Here is a 10,133-nt window from a genome sequence, read left to right as displayed (position 1 = left end):
GTAGTGTGACCAAGTGACTCTGGATTTCCACCAAACTTCCTGTGTCCTAATTTTTCTTGCCACGTGGAGTCCCCTCTCCTCCTCACAGGAGTTTATCCCAGGTTTTCCCTAACATCCATAAGGAAGTGTCCAAAGGGATGTGGCAACCTTTTCCAGTAGAAGCTCTGCTGCAGGATGACAGATTTTAGGGAAGGGTGTGGATTTTCTTTTTTTTCTTTTTTAAAAAGAACTTCTCTTTAAATTATTTAAAAGTCATTGTTAAATAGGGTGGAATTGCACGAGTCATTTGTCTTTAGGAGACTTGTTCTTTTTTTTTTTTTTTTTCCACACACACACACTGTATTTTATTTTTACAAGAGATAGATAGACTGACACCAAGCATTGTACATGGATGACCACAACAAAAGCAACAATGATTGCAATTACCAAACATGAAACACACTTATACTATGTCATAATATTGACATTCAGTCCAGCAATCCTCCACTGCAACAGCTCCTTTACTTTGCAGTGAAAATTGATTTGTATATTCTTTTCCTCTGAGTCCTTGTGGGATTTTTTTTTTTAATTCAGACAGAAAGTCACAAAAATTATACTCATCCTCATCAGTTCACTCAGTCCCATGTAATTAATTTCTTTTTTTTCATCTTGATCTTTTGTTAGCACTTTTATGAGTTCATCAGTTTTTCATTAGAGTTCTGAAAATGCTTATTCATTCAGTTCAGCAGTACAGTCAGTTACCAGAAACCTGTACTTGTCAGAGTCTTTTCCATGAATTTCTTGAAGATGAAACTCTTTTATAGGAACATATTTGCAAAATCATCAGAGTACACCCAGAACTGAGGAGACTTGTTCTTTACTTATGATCTAAAATATTTTATGGCATGGAATCTGAACATGCCAAAAGTACTTTAAAAGTTGTCTTAATTTTTTTAAATTAGCCGTATTTATTTTTTTTAATTTAAGGTTTATATGCAACATCATTCCAATATGTACATTGCCTGAGAAGGAGTTTATAGACTAGCATAGGAAATAATACAACAAAACACCTATAATACAAGGTACCAAGAATATGAAAGACCTAATTTTAAGAAAAGCAGAACTACACACAAATTGTGAGCTCCTGCCCACAGGCTTCTCGCTAGACCATGAGCATCTTACAGCCAGGGACCATGTCCTAATTGTAGATCTTATTTCTTTGGTATCTAGCATAATACCGGGAATAAAATAAGCATTAAAGTTCTTGGTTGAAAATTAAAAATTTCTCTTCATAACTGGGTACATGCCTGTCTTTTGGTCAAAAATACAGACATCATCAGCTAATAAGACAAAAGTTTGAAAAATCGGGCTCTGGATGTTTTGGGTGCTTCAAACTTGAAACTGCTTGAAACTGCCATCTATTTTTTTGACGTTTTATTATCCCTCACTCTGTCCTGGCATATATATAATGGACACCCCTTTAGGACCGTGTGATCCTTTTCATGCAAATAACTTTTAATCATAAAATTTAATCCTCCTATATTGCTATATATCCAGCAAGGAGAGGGGTAAATTTTAGCCCTTTTTCTCTTTCTAGGTTTTCTATGTAAACTCGTCCTGTAGATCACTTTAGGTTGACTATAAAGGAAAGATATAAACCCAGAAAAGATTTATTCTGATTATTATTTCCTTGGTTCATTCAATAGGTGTTTGTTGAACACAGTTATACATCAGACCCACAGTTTTCACCCTTTTTGTGTTAACATCTGAAGATCCAGCTAAAGACCCTATTCTCACATGTTGCAGTAAAAGCCACCTTTCTTAGGTGCTCACTTGACATTATGCCTATTCCTCCTCTCAGAATAAGTTGTACATGCTCTACATCATATAACATAACCCACAGTTGCATCTGATTAATATCACTGTATGCTATTGTGTATGAGACATGGTTTGAAATTTAGCAGCACACGAGTGAAGTTTGTGCTGCTTATTGGTTGGGAATTACCAGAGGCTTAACTTATAAAATTACTCCTGAAATTCCATTAATTGACACTTAAAGTACAGTATTTGTTGCCAAATTAGGTGCCATGTCAATGCCATCTTTTAATAAGGTGAACCTGGCCAGTTTTCCATCTACTGTTAGGCGAGAGTTCTGTTCTTTGAGCACCAGATGCTCATCAAGGTGACATTTTGTAGGAAAAATACCTATTTTAAACATCAGATCCAGACACTTTTGGCAAGATGTGCATACAAGATGTACCTGGGAACTGAAACCAACAGAACAAAGCCAGCAGCAAAATTATTTCTGGGGATTTGCTTATTAAGTAGATTGTAAGTGGGATCACCTGTGCTATTCAAGTTACATGTGTTTCTGTCTGTGAGTAGGATTGAGTTTGCATTAGTTCAGTGAGCACGTGATCCCACTGAGCTGCACTATAAAAACGAGTGGAGACCATCTCTTTCCTTGAGACGTTTGCAGGCTAATTAGGAAGTCAAGACATGCATGTGTGGAAAAAAAAGAAAAAAACAACTTAAACCATTGGAAAGGACAGGGCAACATATTCTAATTTTAAATGTACTCTAGTTATTAATAGTAGAGTTGAAAGCCTCTTGCAGGATCTTTGAACACTTTTGTGGGATTTGTTTTCTAATAGAGCTAAAGAAATATGAAACTCTGCAGAGCTACTGATCACCATGCCCATTTTGTGAAAAACGTCATGGGAAGCATGACCTAAAGGAACAGAGATCTGTGTTCTCAATGGGGAAAATACAGCACTCACAAAAGCCTGGTGGTCTGCTTTGTTCTCTTGGCTTTGTTGTTGCTTCAGCTTCGTAGGAGATTAGGTACATGAGAAGCATGCGTTGTGAATCTCAGAATGGTTGTTAAGTTGTGAATAATAATTGCAACTGAAATGCGAATGGTCAATTATTTGAATTTATAAGGTAGGGTTATGATAACTACAGGGCAACTCAACTGGCGTGGGCAAAATAGCTCCAAAAATTTCAACCACATGTAATTATGGACTCCAGAAGCTTGTGTATTGGCAAACAGGGTGGGAAAGAGAACTAACATTTTTTGAGACTCTAATAAATGCCAAGCACTGTGCTGTATATTTTATGCAGTATTTTTTCATTCAGTTTTAATAACAAGCCAAAAGATGGACATTCGTATCCACATATTACAAATAAGAAACTATCCCAGCAAGTAAGTAAATTGGCTGAGCTCAAACAAATAGGAAAGCAGGTCTCTGGCCGGCTCCAGATTCTGTCCTTTTCCCATTACAGTCATGATACCCCGGAGGTACATCATGCATCCTGTTTGCTTTTCTCTCTGCCTGTCCTCTGTATTCTTCATGCTCACCGGCACACTGTCAATAGAACTCATTTTACAAATTTTATAACAGGTAGAGTGTGTTAATGACACTCATTTAAATATGTATTAACTTTTTTGTCCAGAAACCAAATATGTAAATAAAGGTTATACGTATGATTTTCTTGTCTTTGAAAAAGATTAAGTAGAAAAATACCTGATGTAACTTGATGTTATATTATAGATCTCAGTGATTATACTTGAGCTGTCAATGTGATGAAAAAGTTAGTGAACTCAGAACTCATACAACTTTTTGCCTAAAGCTTTCAGAGTATTAATAGAAGTATTTTATAGTTTTGTTTTAGTTTTTAACTTTAGCAAAAGTCATTCTAATTGGATCTCAATTATTTTTCTTTACTAACCTTTATTTTCTAATTCTGAAGAAGGAATTCACTCCCCTTGCCATACCCAAACTTTATGGAAGCCAATCAGAGTTTTAGAACTAAAACATAATTTGTTTTCATTAGTTTCAGATAACTACACTTAATCTTATTTTTTTTCTATTCCCCACAGTGTATCAGATCTGGCTCTACATATTATGATGATGATATTAACTTAGACACTTTTAAAATGACATCATAGCTTTATATTTGTCTCAGTGGCAAAATATTATTTACTAACTCATACTTTCTTCTCCCATTACATGATATTGTCTTAATCTAGCAGGCAACATAGGGTGATAAATTTTGATTGATGCACACAAAAGATGAAAGCACAAGTATTTTTGTTATTCTGTAACACTAGTGCTTTCTGTTTTGAGAAGCAAATCAAGGTTGGCCCAAGGCTTTGTTTATAAAAGTACTGTATATGTAATGATTTTTTTTTTCTGCAGTGCAGCAAGTCAAGGTTTATTGTAGTCCTGAAATTAGTATCATAAAAAAAGCCGTGCACATAATCCTCGGTTTATAAACACCTGACTTAAAAAGGTTATTTTCATAGAATGACTGGCTTCTTATGTTCCGTCTTAGGAAGACTAATTTTTTCACCTGATACAGCCATAGTACCGCTTTTCTAAAACTGTTCTTGGTGCTAGAAATTTCTTTTACTTCTTCTCTTCTCATCACTGCCTTTGTCCTATTCCCTCGCATTGAGCCTCTACCCCTGCCCCATTTATTCCCACTGCTGCCACCATCAACTTGGCAGCCGGAAATGGTAAAGCCAACATCTTTCCCATCCGTATAAACACTGTTACTCTGTTTTGTTGCCATTGGCTTAGTGGTCCAACTGAGGGCAGTTTTCCTCCATGGGACATTTGGCAATGTCTAGAGACATTTTGGGTTGTCAAAACTGCAGAGGGGTGGGGGGAGTGCGCTTTGGGCATCTGGTACGTATAGGCCAGGGATGCTGCTAATCCTCCTATAATACACAGGACACCCCCCCCTACCCCCTTAACAAATGTCAACAGTACCAAAGGTGAGAAAACCTGCACTAGTTCTATTCAAGCATCAGCTCTGTCTTTTCCTCTCCTCTCCCAGGGCTAAACTTAGACACTCCTCTTTTGAGCTCCCATAATACCTTGTATAACATTTTTTTCATATCCTGTTTATATCTTTTATTTGTTGATCTTGTCAATAAGATTCTTTTTTTTTTTATAAATTTATTTATTTATTTATTTATATTTGGCTGTGTTGGGTCTTCATTTCTGTGCGAGGGCTTTCTGTAGTTGTGGCAAGCGGGGGCCACTCTTCATCGCTGTGTGCGGGCCTCTCACTATCGCGGCCTCTCCCGTTGCAGAGCACAGGCTCCAGACGCGCAGGCTCAGTAGTTGTGGCTCACGGGCCTAGCTGCTCCGCGGCATGTGGGATCTTCCCGGACCGGGGCACGAACCCGTGTCCCCTGCATTGGCAGGCGGATTCCTAACCACTGCGCCACCAGGGAAGCCCTCTTTTTTTTTTTTAATAAAGAAGGTTATTTATTTATTTATTTATTTATTTATTTATATTTGGCTGTGTTGGGTCTTCGTTTCTGTGCGAGGGCCTTCTCCAGTTGCGGCGAGCGGGGGCCACTCTTCATCGCGGTGCGCGGGCCTCTCACTGTCACGGCCTCTCTTGCTGTGGAGCACAAGCTCCAGACGCGCAGGCTCAGTAGTTGTGGCTCGTGGGCCCAGCCGCTCCACGGCATGTGGGATCTTCCCAGACCAGGGCTCGAACCCATGTCCCCTGCATTGGCAGGCAGGCTCTCAGCCACTGCGCCACCAGGGAAGCCCAAGACTGCATACTTCTTGAGGGAAGAGGTTATTTATTACCAATATTGGTGTCCCCAGTTTGTGGCAAAATGTCAGGTACATAGTGAGAACTCCATACATGAATAAATGCATTTTTTAATAAGATACCCTAGACTTCTCCAGTGCCTTTCTGGAACTTCCAGAAACCTCTTCTTGCTCACTTTTACCTTCTTTTTCCTACATCTACTCATCACTTATTTTTTAAAAAGTTAGTGTGTCAACCCTATCATTCATATATTTAGTTCCTAAAAATATGGATCTCCCCACAATTCAAGACATATAGTGGGATAGGGAGGGTGAGAGGGAGACGCAAGAGGGAGGAGATATGGGGATATATGTATATGTATAACTGATTCACTTTGTTATACAGCAGAAACTAACACACCATTGTAAAGCAATTATACTCCAATAAAGATGTTAAAAAAAAAAAAAAGACATGTAATGCCAGACTCCAGGGTTTATTCATAAACCCTTTAAAAATGTCAGGCATGCCATAAACATCATGGCTGGTGCATACAGACCAGCTACAGTCAACAGTGCTTGTTCTAGGGAGATGTTCCAGACAAATTCCTACTTGCTTTTGAAACACTTTGCTGTCATATCCCTGACCCATGGATTCTTAGTGTTTAACCTAGCTAGTCATGCCTGGCATCAACACTACCCACTGTAGCATGTTCCCACATCCTTTGGCATGGCATTTGGGTTCCATTCCCTTCTTATCTTTGACTATGGCTTCTTCATATGTGGAGCTCAAACCATGCTCAACTGTCTCTTTACTCCTGATGGTTTGCTACCTGACGCTCTCTCTTTAGAACCTTTCCTCCTACACATTCTTCAGGTCTCAGTCAAGACACATGTCATATGTTAGAAGCCTCTCCTCGGACCCCAAGATTGAGTGATGTATACCTTCTCTGCATTCATAGCACCTTGTGCCTACCCCTGTATACTATTAATAGAAAAGCAGTTGCAGTATCTGTCTTTCTCACCAAGGTCAGAGTCTGTGCTTTCAAGGCATTTCTGGTGCCTGGTACATATTATACATGTAATAAGTATTGGATGTATGAGAGAATGGATGAGACAGAATACCTCTTCCAGCCTGCAAATATCTTACCGATCTGGTTAAACCTTTCTGCTGGGAGGTGGAGATAAATCAGTCCAAATGTTGAGAGCCTTTGGAGAAGGTGCTACATACAAGGGGATAAAGTTCATGTTCACTAGCAGCTTTATCAGGTTGACTAGAGGGCTGTACCTCTAGAGCACATTAGTTTAACTCCTTGTTAAGCTGATGGCTTTATTGACTAGTACTCTAATGATATGCCCATGGCCTTTATTGAGGATTTTTATATAGACTGCATTTTTAAAAATATACTCAGTTGCCTCTGCACATAGAAAGAACTCCAAAACCTATAAGATGTCGAGGGATGGGCACTTGCAGGCATTGTTCTGATTTGTTTACCAAACAAGCCAAATCCAGCAACTCCTGGATTTGGGAAAACAGTTTTTTTCCTTACCAGAGAGAGTGGTGGGCAATGAATTTAAACTTGGGAACAAGCTGTTGCTTTGAAAGTTGGATAAATACTTTTTTAAAATCTGTTTTATTTTGATAAAACATGATCCAAAATAAAAAAAGAGATTAGATTTTCATAGATGAGGTCAAGAACAACCATTGTGTTTGTTGTTGTTGACAACATTACAGTGTCATACTTAGCAACTTTTATTTTGTTCTCTCCTGTCATCTGCAGAGTCTGGATGAAACTTCAATGTGAAATTTTGGGGGCCAGCTTTATGCCTAGGGGCGATTTGCTTACATACTGAACTTTGTGCAACAGTGGAGCATTCAGAAACTTACACCCATCCACCCAAGCCTGAGTTGTAGACTTTTGGACTATCATCAGACAGTAGTGAATTCACATCTGGCTCTGCCACTCACCAGCTGTGTGACTGCAGCCCTAACCTCTAAGCCTTAGTTTCCTCCTCATTTTCAAAATGGATCATGTGTTTGGCACACGTAATAATAAGCTGTTCTCATCATCATCTTCATTGCTGAAATCTCATTTCACTATGTTGAGAAACTTTTTTTTTAATGCGATTTTCTTTGTTAAAGACACTTTCTTAACAACTAAGCAAGGGTCTATGCAAAAACAGTGGGAGAGAGTGCTCCTACAGCACAGCCTGGGAAGGGCTATTGGGGGAAAGTGGGAAGAAAGGGTAGAAGGGGACCCTGAACAGCTGGGGACCCCAGAGTCCTGGAGGAAGACAAATCAGCATCAGCAATCACACCTGAGACAATTCTGTCTTGACCGCAACATTTGGTTCTCCTCAGGATCGAAAGCCATTTCCCCAACCCCTCGTTTCCCTCCTTGGAAGGTTCTTTGACTCTCATACTCTCTAGTGGGTTTATCTGCCGCACCAAGAACAAAGGCACCTGATAATAGGGCAGCAGTGCTTGAAGAGCAGACGGCAAAAGATCTGGGTCAGCTCTGCCAGGCGCCAGGACACGGGCTTATAAAATTAGAATGGAGTGAAAATGCAGTTTCACAGTCCTGTGTTTTGTCATGGAGGGGCCTGGGCTCAGGTTCTGTCTGAACAGCAGAAACCAGAGGAGAGCAAGTGAATCTCAAAGAAAAAAATCTCTTAAAAACATAAACTGTTAGGCCTACCATCTGTATGATATCAGACCCCAAAGTGAGACCCTGTCAAGGGTGGTATGTGTTGTCAGATATTTTGTGATGGCCCTAAAGATTATGAACACACATGAATCATGCTAATAGCGGCTCGCGTTTACTGAACACACACTTTGTTCCAGGCACTGTGTCAAATGCTTTCATGGATTCTCTCTCTTACTGTTCACAATGACCTCATGCGGGAGTTGAGTTATTCTTGCTTTTATACGTGAGGAAACGAGGGGCCTTGGAGAAGCTAAGTAATTTAATTTGCACAAAGTCACACCAGCTGACAGGCAGAGGCGCCAAAAGTGAATATGGGCAGTTGGACCCAGAACAGGCTCTGCTGCCCCCTCCTCTGACCAGGGGTCACGTGGCCATGTCTCCTGTCCCGTGGTGGCCATCCTGCCTGGATGTTCCCAGCTGAGACATGAGCCTGAGCTCGTGCTGAGGGAGGATTCCTGTGAGGTCTTCTCTTAAGACTATAGAGTGGTACCTTCCACTGCAGTCTGGGCTCTGCAGAAAGATGGAGATAAAGGCTCATCTTCAAAACCCCAGATTATGCATCTACAGCTACATTTGAGATACAGACATTGTATGCACTGCACAGCCTGGAGGCTACTCCAGCATCTCCCAGAACTGCTTCCCACAGAGATGTGTTGGACCACAGGCCTTCTTTTTAATTTTCCCCTCCACAAAACCTGTCAACCTCTAAAGGAGAACTTTAGAGTTTGGAAAATGTTGTTTTAGACATAAGATGGTTGGTTGGTTGGTTGGTTGGTTTTTAGATCTAGCCTGAACATGATGCTGCAAGTCTTGAATTGTAGAACCTGAGCTGACCTCAGTCAAAATTCTATTTTGTGCCAAAGTTTCCACCCCCGACACACAACTTTTTATTAAAGTATAACATACAGAAAAATACACAAAGTGTACAGCGCCACGAATTTATCACACCTACTCAGCACCCCTGAAGGCCTCCCTGTATTAGTTTCCTAGAGCTGCCCTAACAATACTCTAAACTGAGTGACTTATAACAACAGAAGTTTATTGTCTCACAGTTCTAGAGTCTAGACGTTTGGAATCCAGCCCGTCAGAGGGGTCATGCTCCCTCTGAAAGCCACAGGGGGTCCTTCCTTGTCTCTTCGTAGCTTCTGGGGGTCTGCCAGTGTCTTCGGTGTTCCTCGCCTTGCAGCTGCATCCCCGTCTCCCCACCTCCATGGCATCTTCCCTTTGCGTCTGTGTCTTCACATGGTCTTCTTCTAATGACACCAGTTACATTGGAATTAGGGGCCCACCCCACTCCAGTATGACCTCATCTTCACTATAGTAATAACATCTGTATTGGCCTATTTCCAAATAAGATCACATTCTGAGGTACTAGGGGTTGGGACCTCAACGTATCTTTTTTGGGGAGGAAACAGTTCAACCCAAATGACCCCTACCATGTTCCACCCTAGTCAATATACCTTTCTCCTTCACAAAGGTAACAGAGTGTTGTAACATCCCTTCAGATCAGTGGAGACATTCAATAACATCCCTTATACCCTGCCTGGATATGTACATGAAACTTTGCCTTTTTTTTTTTTTTTTTTTTGGACCCCGCCACATGGCATGCGGGATCTTAGTTCCCCAACCAGGGATCAAACCCGTGCCCCCTGGAGTGGAAGCGCAGAGTATTAACCACTGGACCGCCAGGGAAGTCCCCTAAACTTTGGCTTTTTGAGCCCTGCTTCTAAGTACTGTTTTTAATCTTTTTAATTATTGTACCTGAGTCAACATAATACTAACATGCAGTCTCTGCACTTTTACACCAAGAAGTTTCTTCTGAAAACTTCAGTCAACCTATTTGCATTTTAGTGCTGTTGCCTCTTCTATGTTACCTTATACTAATTTTTTT

General features: G+C 40.5%; 1 protein-coding gene across 12 annotated transcripts in view; it reads left to right on the top strand.

Annotated features, from left to right (window-relative positions):
- Positions 1–10,133, top strand: part of SH3D19 (SH3 domain containing 19) — a 180,480-nt gene that overhangs the window by 105,253 nt on the left and 65,094 nt on the right. The window lies entirely within an intron of this gene.

Source organism: Balaenoptera acutorostrata, chromosome 5, assembly GCF_949987535.1.
Source record: "Balaenoptera acutorostrata chromosome 5, mBalAcu1.1, whole genome shotgun sequence".
In the NCBI taxonomy this organism is placed as follows: domain Eukaryota; kingdom Metazoa; phylum Chordata; class Mammalia; order Artiodactyla; family Balaenopteridae; genus Balaenoptera; species Balaenoptera acutorostrata.
Note: the sequence above shows the minus strand (reverse complement) of the source record. Positions and strands in the feature narration are given on the sequence as shown.